General features: G+C 31.0%; 1 protein-coding gene across 11 annotated transcripts in view; it reads right to left on the bottom strand.

The window, feature by feature from the left end:
- Nucleotides 1–15,317, bottom strand: part of Nachra3 (nicotinic acetylcholine receptor alpha3 subunit) — a 73,930-nt gene that overhangs the window by 47,190 nt on the left and 11,423 nt on the right. For 6 of the 11 annotated variants that reach the window (XR_014439160.1, XR_014439161.1, XM_083101046.1 and 3 more), the window contains exon 2: nucleotides 1,718–1,768. The gene's annotated coding sequence lies outside the window, so the exon portion shown is untranslated. Of the gene's footprint in view, nucleotides 1–1,717; nucleotides 1,769–4,943; nucleotides 5,164–9,930; nucleotides 10,112–12,064; nucleotides 12,584–15,317 lie in introns of those variants that run through there. The other 5 variants (XM_083101039.1, XM_083101042.1, XM_083101041.1 and 2 more) reach the window with 5 other exon arrangements.

Here is a 15,317-nt window from a genome sequence, read left to right on the forward strand (position 1 = left end):
TTATATGTGATTTTGAAACATTTCAGTATTGACATTTTTAGTCTTGCTAGATTTACGAGAATTACCAGGAAAGGACGAGTCATGATTGGCAGTTAGCTAGGCGGCATCCTCGTTATTCCGTAGTTATTATCAATTATTATTCCCGCCCGACGTGCACGACATTCAATTTTACGAGTCATTAGATGCAGGGTTTTCCAAGCGGCCGCATATTCTGCTCTCGCAGTTTCCGATTTAACGCTCTTTGAAATACCGAAGGAACGCAATCGGATACGACGAGAAAAGATTGCACAGCCGTTCAAGCCGATCATTTAACTATTACAATCGCCCAAATTAGAATATAAAACATAGTTCAGGCATAACAAAAATTATCTTTTTTTATTATATATACATTCTTTGATATAATTTTAAATCGATTTTTTTCGTTAAGAAAAATATCAGATTCGTCTTTTCGTTACCTTTCATCTTCTCCCACGTTTTTATTTCTTGATACTTTTCTCATTTAATATCTTTAACTAATCTCCAAAAATAAGCTAAAATAAAATCTTGAAATTACACACGAAAAAATTTTATCCCCTGTTTATATATTTCTAGAGTTTGAGTTTTTGTAAAACTTCTCTTACTTTTAATAACTTATCAGAGTTATCAATGCCTTTTTTGTCGCATCTACTTTAAATTTGTTATGGAATTCGCAGATAAAAAATGTGCCCCGATATCTTGATAATTTACATATTCTCGAAAACGACAACTTAATTTGAAAAACAGATCGTTACACACAAAGAGCTTATCAATTGCCTGTTAAACCTACGTAAAACAATTCGAGAGTTTTCGAGAGGATCCTGATATTGGATCGCAATTTCACATTTCAATCAATGACGAATTAATTACGGCTCTCTGGAATTAATATACACATATATACTCGCACACAGTAACCAGACGGCCGCGCAAAACACAACAGTTTCCCGTCGCGTCGCCGGTATTGTTTATCAACTGAAAGGTAGAATTGTTACGATATATTAATTGGCGCTGTTGATGCCAGTTATTGCTGCAACTTGGCTTATTACAGCCATCGATGCATTGTTGTTACACTCGCGATTACGAATCTTTATACTGTAAAATTCATCGTTCTTACCATTATCTCCGATATTTATCGTAAGTAATTTAATGTAATCTTCATATTTAATAACAATTAAATCCAATAATTATAAATCTGATTTCGTCGCATCAAAATAATTTCTATTTTATGTTGTCCGTTACTGTATAATTGTTACTTTTATATTCTTATTATTATATTGGATTTAACAAGATTTAATAATAAAATATTTATTTTGCAGTAATATTTTACATTTACTTATAAATATAAGTAATTTTTTCAAAAAATGTATGTAATCTCCATATTTAGTAACAATTAAATCCAACAACTATAAATTTGATTTCGTCGCATAAAAATAATTTCTATTTTATGTTGTTCGTTACTGTATAATTGTTACTTTTATATTCTTATTATTATATTGGATTTAACAAGATTTAATAATAAAATATTTATTTTGCAGAAATATTTTACATTTACTTATAAATATAATTTTTTGAAAAAATTTATGCCTAAAAGCCGAGTTTCTTGTTTGCGTAACACGAAACTTAAAAGCTTGCCACTTTTATTGATATTGGTTAATTAGGTTCATGAGTCAAAGCACAAAAAAATTAACTGCTGTAAACTTACCGTAGACAATTGCCTTGAGAGCGTCTGAGCGAGTCTCTATTGGACGGTTTCCTGTAAAAATACAGATTGTGATTATTATTTTATTATTTATTATGCATTTGCTATTATTATTAAGTTAGTATAATTATAAATTCTCTTCTCCCCCTCTCTCTCTCTCTCTCTCTATCCATTTGAATTATTTCGTTATATTTCATATAATAAAAAAAGCAGAAACGAAAAAATAAATGATTTCCAAAAATTTCTTTTTTTTCCATTATTTTCAACGATTATTTTCCTCCACATATAATATATAAACAAATTCAATAAATTTAAATAATTTGCCATATTAAGTTAAATTAATTTAATTTTACACAGATATAATAACGGATATTAATTTATTTTAAATTTAATTTAGAATTAATTCAAATTTAATTGTTAGCCAGCAAAATTTATTTTGAGCTTTTCAATTTTATGTTTGCACATTTTGCATTTTAATTTTGTGGTTACATTTCAAAAAATCAAGTATCGAGATAACTATATATATAATGAAATATTTAATCGCCAGACAATTTATAAATATTATCAGACAATTTGGAAGCATATATTTAATTTTGAATTTATAAACGTTATAAAATATGTAATATGTAAATTTAAGCGATAAAATACTTAATAGTATATCCATAATGTCTCAAAAACTTTGATTAGTAATTATACATATACAAATTATATCTCTGTACTTCCTTGAAAACCACAACAATTATAGTTTTATTAATCCCTTAGTCTATATAGTCACATTTTACGAATGATAAACGCAAATTAAGTGGAAAATAAAGTCTTCATTGAAACGCTAACTTTCAAGAAAATACAGATATAAATCGTATAAATTCTTTGACGTGATAGTTGATGAAGTGTTAATAAAGTGGTAAAATATGAAGGGATGTATCACACATGGAATTAATGGTTGGTAAAATTGCGACGGTAACACCGTCACGAACATCGCGGAGTTGTTCGTTGGCGTGTTTCCGACGAAGCATAAATCATAACAAGACGTCCATCCGCGAAGACGATTGCCAGGCGGTTTTGCGTCAATTATTCTTGTAGCAACCGTCGCGCGTCGCTTAAAAGCGGTTATTAAACTTTTCCTCCGTCGCACGTTATCACTATGCGTTCTATATCTTTTGCTGTCATCCACCATCAATATTGAAAGATGACATAAATGAAGAAATATATATTTCACGGAAATGAATTTATTTTAGACAAAATATTACAACATATTTACAATGAGATATTATATAAAACTTTGACACAATATACTATTAAGCACGACAAAAATTTCCGTGTATATTTATAGGGGTAAATGGAAAGTGTTATATTACAAAAGATCGTTTCCATGGAAATCTTAAATCAGATTATATGTCATACATATGCGGGCTTTACCTAAAATCAACCGTTTTATAAAATGTCGAATCTTCATACAAACGGAGTTTTTGTAAAAAGAAGTTAAAATTTTAAAAATCTATATATGTGTGTTTTTTAATTGTTACACATACATTTTTCAACTTCAGTTTCTAAATAAGAGAATTTTATTATATAAATAAATTGAAAAAATATCTAAAATAAATAAAATTTCTGAAATAACTAAAATAAATAAAATTTTTTAATATTTAATATTTACGCCAAAAATGTCTACTTTTATCAAAATATTATAAGCAAACAATTTAGTTTATTGTATAACAAAATGCAGTAACAAAAAACATTAACATTATTCCTTACAAAACTGAAATTGAAATTCGGCTGCTGTTATATGAAATATTGAATCACATTAAAAAATACTTAGCAAGAGTTTTAAATTGGGCAATAAGATTGTTGGAGAAAAAAGAGCGAAAAAATAAGAGGAATATCAAATCAGCAGTCAAAATCTCACGGACATTCTATATTCTTACACACACATATGTATATATCGTATAAAACCAGGTAATGTGTAAGGTCGATATTTTTCATTTGCCCTTATATTACCATCAAAAATATGTTCCATGAATAGAACGCCAATCTCTGTGAACATACTTCACAAATGCGCAGATTTATACGTGGAGGTTGAGACGCAACTAGGTATAAAAGTAAAGTGAACAAAAAACAAGAGAGAAATATACAAGATATTTCAGCCTTAAACTCTCGAGTAACACATTTCGAGTAATTTTCTCTAAAAAAATCTCTCTCTATAAAAAAGGATAACATAAAGGATAACATAAAGGATTTTAAAGGATAACAAACAGGAGAAAAAATATATCGCGTCAATTGCACATAAATCGATTAAAAATAAAAATAATTCTTTCACAAGAAATGTCCTTAAAAAACGATGCAATACGTGCAAATTTGACAAATACAATATAGAATATAGAGAGTTAAACGACAATAAACCGGCGTCGTCAATGACCGATATGATGCAATATTCGAATTTACAGATATCTATGACCACGTGCAACGCGGTACCGACAGTCACTGACATAAAAGCCACCGAAAAATCTCTCGTCACGTATCCTGCTGCGGTTCGATATTGAAAAGCTAACGCGGACCGTAAAAAATCCTCGATGTTTCTTTGACTCGCGACAGGTTTATGGGGAGTCAAACGGGGTTACGTAGCAGCCGGAATTCGTTAAATATTAAATATCGACCGCCGGCTGTTCGTCGCGCACACATTAATAAATTTCAAATTACATATATCAACGTTTCGCCGGTGCTCATACAGCGTTCATCATTGATATGTGTTTCAGAACCTCGTTAATAATGAAGAACCCGATAGAAACTGAGAACGATCCCACTCACTCCTCTCTAACATTGCAATTTTATCCGGTCGCGGATATTTCTTAGCTATATCATGTCATTTAGACAACCGTAATAACGGAGGTCCTTTGTGTTAAATGTTGCACGTTGGAAATGAAAGCTTGAGAGTTAATATTAAATTCCTTCTGGTAGGATACATGTAGCTATTATATCTTGTGCTCATTCATGGTTACGTAATTATAGGATAACATAATTCATTATTAAATTACATATAATAATAACAAATATCACAATAACTATGGAATGTGATAGATGGATTATATAATAATTATTTCTGATAATTTTTAAAGTCGCAAGACTATATGCGATATTTCTTTTGCTTAAGTGTATCTATCTAATCTATTTATACTCGTTATATTAATTTATAGAAAAATGATATTAAATTTGTCGCGAGAAATAAAATTACCCTCTTGTCCTATTTTGCGCGCAATCTTGTTATCATGCTTCTAGCGCTCGCTATGCTAGAACAATCGCGGTAGGTAAACTGTAGACGAAACTTGACAAGGAGAGACAAAAGGATGTCTATCGTACTTTTCTTCGAAAGCTTCGAGCTCTGGATCCTTCTCTCCTGGGTCTTGAGGTATCTACGAGCTCCCTGACAATTTCAGACTCTCCATCGACTGAAACTGAATTACCCAAACAAAATTTCCGTTGAAATCCCTAGAATATTCACTTCAGGAGACGGTCAAAATATCGTGAATTATCTTGCGTGTTCGGTAGGTGTGCATATTTTTTAAAATAATATTATTAATTCAACGCATATATATGTGTGTGCTTTAAGCAATTAAATGTTGTTATTAATATAAATTTGAATGTTAAGAAATGTCTCCTAGATTAAAATTGACAAATAAACATTATTGTAAAAATATATTATAATCTGTAAAATTTTCTATGTTTTTCAAATTGCATCGAATGCTTGCCGTTTGATCGAATTTCTCACCTTGCTATCATTTCCAGTTTATCTCTACGTGTCGCGTAGTATCCGTGTAAATAGCGGTAATGTTAATCTCCGGTTAATGCTATGAGATCCGACGCTGGTAGATGTCGAACGGAGGAATTTATCGATTCCTCCGTTTGAGTCTGTTCAAATAATAACAAAGCGGAAATTCGCCCTTTAAACTATCCCGTCGTAACGAGAGCGGAACATAGAAATAGGAGCGAGGAAAATAGAAAAGGAGAGAGAAGTTATAGATAGAGATATATGTATATGCATGTATGTGCGTAGAAAGAAAGAGAGAGAGAGAGAGAGAAGGAATCGGTTATCACACAGGTAATTTATTGCGACCTTTCAGCTTGCTAATGCACCTGAAGGTACAAAATACTTGACCAGCTTCCTACACATGTCCTGTCTATTGTTCGAATTCTAAGCGTACCAGAACGTAATAAAAGAGCCTACTTTACAATCATGCGTCATGCCTTAATTCTTTATGGAATATAATTTTTTGCAAAGCATGCATACATATTTTGCCAAGAGATCAATTTACGGGTAACAATGTAATATTTTATAAATATTATAAAATAATGTGTTAATAAAATTAAATATTATGTAAATATTAAATATTATATTTAATTTTTTAATTAAAAAGACATGTATTTTACATTTTTTACTGGTTTATAGCATATAGATGATTATAAATGGAGTCTATTTATTAATAGTATCTTATTAGTTTCTTTAATTCCTGTAATCAGTGTAATTGGATCAGAGATTGTTACTTTATTATTACGAGCTTGCAGAGAATGTTACTTTATTATTACGAGCCGAAGTCATTGCGATCTATTGTGCTGTATTTATCTAGCTGTTTACGTTTATTCGCGATCCAAGAAAATATACGGTAAAACTACACGTGATATTTCAAAAGCACAATAATATGAATCCGACAATCATATTTTATATGCAATCAGAAAAATTTTTTAAACTACAGTCGAAATCATCTTTTTTTTTTACAATTTTACAAATGCATTTGATTCTTTTTTAATACGTTATTAAATATATTAAAAATAAATTCTTTGGATGTTCAAAAGCTTTGTAAATTTTCAGAATAATTTTTATCTCTCTACCGGTCGTTTCAACAACTCGATTTAATATTCGCGAATAAGGCCATCGTGAATCTTTCGTGAATACTGATCGACTCTCGATGGGATGAAAAAGCTTCTTGATGAATATTATTATCGGATAACGAGGTGTCATCTTTAACGATGACAGTTTGCTCCTCGTCAGGCGCCCATCGCCATTCGAAGACTCTAGACCGATAAGCAGCACATGAAAATTCTTGCTCGAGCTATTGGCTTTTATTAAGGAAGCTCGGCTGCATATTCAATGCTCTTATCGGTCGCCGGTGTGTCTGCTTGTCGAGGACGAACTCAAGACTTTTGTATCGATAAAGAAACATAAAATACTCATGACACTCTATCCGAAAAATTCAAAGACAACGAAGAAAAATTGAAATATTTTACGGTACAATAAGGATCTAAATAAAGGTGTAAAGGTATAAAATTACAACACGTTGAACTGGTATCTCGAATCATTAGGTACTAATATTCATCTTTTAATCTTGCTCAATGAAATTTTCTGATGCTGATATAAAAGAATGAGAATGAGGTAAAAACTTCAACGATATTCTCCCGCCGCTCTTTGTGCCCTCAAAATTGCACAACATTCTTTGGAAGCTCATCGAATAATATTGTATACGCGCTTTTCACTATCCACTCTAAAAATGAAAAAAGAAAAAGAAAGAAAAACACGTTTTGTTCTGGACAAAAGCATTTTTCGCACTTTCCGTTTTATGAAAAAAAAAAAAAGAAAAAAAGAATTTATTTAGAGCAAAGGTTGTAGAGCGAAGCAATTAACAATACATCTCGAGTGACGTTAAAAGAGCAATCTTTTATTTGACAAGCTAATAAGAACATAAAACAATGCTTTATCCGAAAGTGAGAAAATTAATTAACATAAAATTGAATAGAAAGAGAATATAATTAAAAACAAAAAATTATCCAAGAATGGAAAATTTTTATTCATCTTTATCCGACAAGTATGTATATGTGTTTTTGTTTTTTGATTTAATTTTCCACTCTTAAAAACAGCACATTGAATCGATATTCGCAAATATCCCTCTTTTCCGCAATGCTGATTGATTATCTCGATGCTGCGCTATACATTACTTCATATCAATAAAACCTATCAATAACTGAGCGATGCATTTGACAGTCTTTTAAACATTTTAAAAACTCAATTTTAAATGTATGTAAAATTTTAATTCAAATGATTTTGAAAAAACGGAAAAATTGATATATAAGTAATTGTACAAAATACACACAAAATAAAACGCTTATAGTTTATGTTATATGTATGTATGTTTCAGTTTTCTTAAAATATTATATTTTTAGAAAACATATATATACATTTTACAATTAAATTTTTGTGTTAACAACAAATATTTTTGTATTATAAAAATAAAAATTTTTACTTAATTTTTTGACAATCATCCTTATTATTTTTCGAATTTCGATTTGTTTGAATATTTAATCAACATTTGATAGTTTAGCATTGATATTAAAAATTGTTTGCAATTATTACATTTGATTTTATTATTACTAGAAATTATAAAACGCATGTCACACACTTCATTCCTTCTACTATATATATATATATATATATATATATATATATATATATATATATATATATATATATATATATATTTATTTATTTATTTATTTATGTGTATATTTATTAAACTGTATATTTATATTAATTAAATTATACAGAATTTTTTCAAATTTTACTACATAGTAGAAGAAATGAAATGGTACGCGCGCGCGCGTTTTGACTTATTATAATATTCTAGATATAATTACGCATGTAATTTTATACATAATTTTATACATGATTCAATTTTTTTTCTTCAAACTAGGAGCAAAAGCAGGAAAATGAACACGAGGATGAGCAATGAGCAAGAACAGAAGCAGTGAGCAATGAGCATGGAGGAAGAAAAAAAATTGCCTATTTTATGTAATCATATACATAAAATTATATATATATATATATATATATATATATATATATAAAAGTATATAGAATATTATATAGAATATTGTAAGAAGCGATAAAAAGAGAGTCGCAATATTATACATATCTAATTGTAAGTTGCCTATATATATTTATGATATATTTATACATATATAATTATATATATATATATATATATATATATATATATATATAATTTAATTATTAATTATATATACATATCTTCTTTTTCGGATTATATTACATAATAGAAGGAACTAAATAGCTCGCATTTTGTAATGTTCTAGTATTATAAAAATTTCATTGTATTTATTATGTATACAAAATAGACAAGTCGCAAAATAAATTTTGTAACATTAAATTCCTAATTTCCGAAATAAAAAAAATTTCAGTTAAAGAACTTTTAGAAAAAGGGACCTTTGGATTTTCGAATCTCGATTCTAATTTTCCATTTTAGTTATATTCGATATTTTTTTAGTTATATTCGATATTAATATCTTTTGCGGTTTTGAGGTTAAATCGAACATATCTGCATATGACGGGACAAGCGGCGTAACGTTGATAAGAGGAGCGGCGATGAAAGTTTTAATTATTTTATGCGGTATATTCAGTACTTTCCTGAAATGCTGTTACCAATTCTGAAGCCAACGATAAAGCATTTTATAACCGACATTTTGCGCAAATGAAATCCTCACAAGACGGCATTAAATACACGAACCATATATGTATAAAATATTCATATGCTCGATAGTGAGCGTTGAGCAAGATTCTTTTTTTCAAACGACTTTGTTTTATAAATTTAAAAAAGAAAGAAAGAAAAAACAACATTATTGAAACTATATTCTTTCTGTTCTATTTCTATTTCTTAGATAATTTTATATTAATGCTAAAATATAAAAAATAAAGAAAAAATATTATTTGCAAAAAATTTAAATAACTGCATGCATTTTTTGTCGAATAACGAGAGAGAGGGAGAAAAAAAGAGAGAGGAAGAGACAGAAGGAAGGAGAGAAAGAGAGAGAAATATAAAACGTAACATGTATCATTTCAACCAGGATATCGAAACACGTGTGTTTGCATATAGATTTAAATGTACTATCGTAAAAATTCGCGATTTACAACTGAGATTTCAGAAGATTAAATCACAATCCCTTTCCGCTAGTAACAATTAAAGGGATTAAATCAGATTTCTCTCTCTCTCTCTCTCTCTCTCTCTCTCTCTCTCTCTCTCTCTCTCTCTCTCTCTCTCTCTCTCTCTCTCGTGCGAAAGCGATGAAATCTGTTTTTAGCGTATAAACTTCTTAGCCGCTGGCGCTTGCTTTACGCTCGGTAAATAATAGCCGCGTGTGATTGGTTTGCTCCTCACGTGCAAATCGTAATCCCGAATTCCCACGACGACGATCGCGAACGGAATTACCTCTGTCATGTTGTCAGGCCGATTTAACGCGCCAAATTAGCTGACCATTAAGTCGTCGTCAATTGACACGCGGCTCTCTTGATTTTTCTCTTAATAATTGGAATACTTATCTTCTATATCGATACCATTTCTAATAAAATATATTAAAATTATATGTTAGATACAATTTCAAACGAGATATTTTGTTGATAAATTTTTGAAATGTGAGTGGATTTTTTTTCACTATTGTTTGTTACTCGATGTTAAATATCATTTTTGTTTCGTGTGAAGAAAATTTAATTCTGAATAATTCAAGGAATTCATCAAAAATTAAAACTGCGGATATCTTTATACGTGTCTTTTAACTTAAATTTTCAAAACTTTGACTAAAATGAACCGTATTGCAAGTTTTAAAAAAATGTTTGCATTGCAAGCCCGAAATCTATCCCAATATCTAATTTTTACAAATTTAACATATGTGCGAAAAAAATACGTAATCTGTTTGCTATTTTTCTTCGTTCGATATCGAGCATAAAAAAGCGGTCTGACACCAAAAATGCCCACTCCAAGCTTATATGTAAATTAAGTACTCGACCGCTTGTGGGACGTTAATTGGAAGCGTGACGGAAAAAAAACGATCGTACGAGTACCCATGCGACAAACAAAACGAGAGAAGTCGAGTGCTCTTACAACGCGTCCCGCAAGGAAATTCGATTTAAATGGTGATTCGTTAATCGAGTCCCGAATTGAGATAAGCCGTTAATTCCCTTCGCAAAAGAGAATATATATTTCATGTTCTCTATGACAAAAGTCTCGTAACAATGCAGCAAAATCATGTTTCATTTAGCGAATAATAATTACCAAAATAAGAAAAGATTAAAGAGAACAGGTCAAATAAATCGCGCTAGCTTATAATAGCTTAGCACTATCTTAGCATAATATAATTAACAAATAATCGATAAAAATAAAGAAAGAAAAGGGGAAAAAGAAGTATTTTTATAACATAATTAATTATCGCAACTATAAGCGATATTTATACATGCAACATAATACATAATATGCAGCGACCGATTGAAAATAATTTTCTTCTTCGAGCATACGAGACGAATCGATAACGGCTGAAGTGTTATTTTATTACATCTAACTTTTAACATTGATTAATAATATCGGTAACCTGGGAATGAGAGAGATATCGATATAATATTGAATAAAGTATTTATATAAATATCTATAATATAGATATCAAATATAGAGGATAATTATTTTGTTATGTAAATATGAAAAGTCAATTAATAATTTTAAATAAAAGTGTTTTACGTTGCTTTCACATGTATGTTGTATCTACTATCTAAAAATTGTATACATTAATTCGTATATTTGCATAATAACAGCTCGATTAAAATTGTATTTTTTCAATGATAAATTTAATATTTTCATGATATAAAAATATTTACGGTGATTTATATATTGATTGTGATGATATGAAACTACATTAAAAAGAGCGTCATGATTATTATTTTATAAATAAACATGCGATGTCACGTTTTTATCTTCGAGTTACAATTATATTTAATCCATGTCAATCGTATTTCAATTGAATGTGAGATCATTCTCGTTCTCTCTAATAGCGCAGCAATATCTGAATTACTAGGATTATAACGATATCAATTTAATCATTTTTATTGCTCGTTAGAACAATGAAGTTGAACTCAACGCGAATAAAAGTGCGATTTACCGAGGTTATTTCCCACTGGCGGGATTCTCAGCGTCATTTCATCGATGTTTCTGCAGAACGCGTGTTTACCACCCCCACCAGCGAAAAAGAGAGCGAGAAAGAGAGGCAGCGAGGATGAAAATAAAAGAAGAAAAGGGACAGATAGAGAGTAAAAAGAAGCGACGTAAACACGAGGGTTGCGAAAATTGCCAACTAGGTTACTCGTGACAACCCTCGGTAAGACACGAATCGAATTATATGGGTTAAGCTTTTCAAACTTGCCTCCCCGAAACACACTTTCGTCGCGTCCTCTCTACCCGTTTCGCGTCTCCACGGAATAACACATAATCCCACTGGGATTCGGAGGCAAAAGGAACCTAATCAACTTACCCCCGGTGTGAGATACTTTAGACAATAACAACAATTGGACAACAGCAGACGAGACAATCACCAGCACCGGCACTAGCACCACCACCACCCACGACGACGTCGATGATGACGATGCCGACGACGACGACGACGACAAGGCGGGATTATAACTTTGCTTGCTCCTCCAGCGAGCCGAGGACGTTTCCGTGGAGCAACCGCGAGACGCCGCGACGACGCACACGCGTGAAAAGCGGGCGCGACGTTATCGTGGATGAGATGCGCGCGTGCTCCCTTTCCTCTCTCTTTCCCTGTCGGTCCCGACGACTCGAGGGCCGTACGACACACCAGGTGTCGCGTACCAAAACGGAGTACCTGAACAATCACCGCGAGCGCGTTCCGCGGTTGGGGGTTTGCGTCTCGAGGGCCGAGCGCCGCGACGCGCACGTCGACGACGGCGACGACGACGACGGCGAGGAACGCACGACGAGTAGACGAGAACGACTCTTTCTCGCTACCACCCCACCGACACCGCCCTCGCGCATCCTCGCCACACACTGGGCGCGACGCCAACGCGCCGTCGCGACGCCGCCTCGCCAACGCGCAATCGCGCCTCCGCATGTGTACGTATCTATGTCCTTTGCGCGGGTTAGGTCCACTTTTCGGACTACGATAACAAGCGATGGGGTGCGTCCTCACCCTTGTCTTAGATAAGGGACAGTTACCCTATTTAAGTCGTTGGACGAAATAACGCCGCGAGTCGGTTATGTTTTTTTTTTAACTTTTTTGTTTTTTATTTATTTCCTTTTGTATCGCATATCATGATCATTATTGTTAGTTGGAAAAAGAATAATCCGAAAGCAAGCCTTGGAAAATTTGTTTTAAGCCTTTGATGTAGAACGCGATTGTCTCTTACGTCTGATCTGTTATTGTTGGAGATCGTATGTATGACTTTTGAAATTAGTATAAATCGTTTTCATAAAAGCAAGTGGATTAAAAAGAATCGAGGGAAATTAATTTTTCTCGTATTCTATTAAAATGAATTATTGGAGTCGGGAATTAGTTTAATAGCATTTGAATCCGTTTCTCTTCTCTATGTACTAATATATCTTACACTTTGTGCGATAATCTTTTTTTAAATCCTATAAAATAAAATGGAGATCATTAAATTTCCATCTTCTTACTCTTCAATACGAGATAAAAGAGAATTTCCTATAACATAGTCTAATTATTAAAAAAACTTAATTATTTAAATCTTTCTAAAAAAAAATTAAAATAAATAAAAAAACAGATAAATCTGATTTTTTAATCCGACTTTTTAGTCCATATATATGTATAATATTAAAGAATATATAAAAATTCAAAGCTATTCTTTTCAGAAATCTCAGATTAATTGTATGATAAAGATTAAATTTTCCCTTTCATTGTAAACGAGACGTTAGAGTAGAATATAAATTTCCAATAATTGAATCTTTAAAGAAGAAAAAAAGAAACAAGAAACGAAGAAAATCTCTATTTGCTTTACATCTTTCATATTAGCTCTATCTCCAATGGGATTAATCGATAAATAGACTGTAAGAAATCTATCATAAATTGCAGAGCATCAATCGTATCGGAAGATTGATGGCAAATAATTATCGATAAAAGTATTATACATATATATAAAAATATTAAGTAAAATATAAAATTAAAAAAAAGTTTCTTGCGTGCATATCTAAAATGAAATATAGAAATTTCCGATTTAAAATTTATTTACTATTTATAAATTTATTCAAAATAATCACGTTAAATAAACTGTTCTTATTTTTGTATAACAATATATATATTAAAATAAATAAATAAATAAATATACATATATACACATTTCACATAATAATTTTGATTTAATCTTTCATTTGTATAATTTTTAAATTTCTCGAGAATTTACTTTTAATTTCAAAGTTAAATAGAAACATGATTTACCTAATCATTGAATTTGTGTGTGATCCATTAAATTATTCATTGAATAAATCTTGAAAAACAGTATAATAAAAATACAAAATACATATACACGCATGTGCACACACACAAATTCGGAATGCTTCAAATTTTTTTACAAGAGACGACATCACCATCTTGTTTTCACAAATTCACGATCCTTTACATTAAACGAGGAGACAAGTCACGCAAAGAACTTTCTTTTCAGACAATACAGATTCAATTAATGTCCTCTCTCGACGTGAGAAACTTTTCCAATCAAACTGGTACGTGGTAGCATGTCCTTTTTCGCCTGAAGAATTTTTTCTCGACGGATACCGAGGCCAGGATCTTCATACGATCGGATAGCAATTATGTCGGTATCAATTTAACAGTTTTCGACTTTCGACCGCTTTGCTTTACTCGTAGGAGCGGAATAATTGATGAAGAATCAATAGCGTGAGGTCTCTCCTCTTTAAACAGATCAGACAGAGCGATCGAATTTCTCTAGTTTCTTTTTTCCAATGTGAATTTTGTCGCAAAGAGAAATAAGATCTATCATGATATCCATTATATTTAATTATGTTTGTAAATTTTTCTTTGCAATGCGTATCATATAATATACAGGGTGTTTCATTTTAATCCGACCAGTCGAATATCTCGAAAACCAAGCCTGGGAGAGAAAAATATTTTAGACAAAAGTTGTTTGGTTTCGAGGGGGCCATAAGATGGTGACAATGATTTGACCTTGAACAGTCATTTGAAGGTCACATAAAGGTCACCTTAAATTTCTTAAATGGAATACCCTATATATTTTTGCACATTCTTGTAGCTGACATCGAGAGCTTTCCAAAACACTATAATTAAGTACCTTTTCGTTAAGTACTTTTTGAGTTATGAGGCTTGAAATAATTTCTTAATTCTACATAAACCGTAAAATATCTAGTAAAATATTCATTTTTCGATTATCTTACCTTAATACTTTTACGTACAAAATAATGAGAGGAATCAATTGGTGTAAAGAAAACACATAGTTGTTTTGAAGAAAAAATATGTAATTTGCAATTAACAATTCCATATTTTTTCTTAAAAACAACTATGTGTTTTTTTTACACCAATTGATTCCTCTCATTATTTTGTACATAAAAGTATTAAGGTAAGATAATCGAAAAGTGAATATTTTACAAGATATTTTACGGTTTATGTAAAATTAAGAAATTATTTCAACCCTCATAACTCAAAAAGTACTTAACGAAAAGGTACTTAATGATAGTGTTTTGGAAAGCTCTCGAGATAAGCTACAAGAGTGTGCAAAAATATA

Source organism: Camponotus vicinus, unplaced genomic scaffold (assembly GCF_025532165.1).
Source record: "Camponotus vicinus isolate PSW18456_S1 unplaced genomic scaffold, iyCamVici1.0 SCAF_5, whole genome shotgun sequence".
NCBI classification, from domain to species: domain Eukaryota; kingdom Metazoa; phylum Arthropoda; class Insecta; order Hymenoptera; family Formicidae; genus Camponotus; species Camponotus vicinus.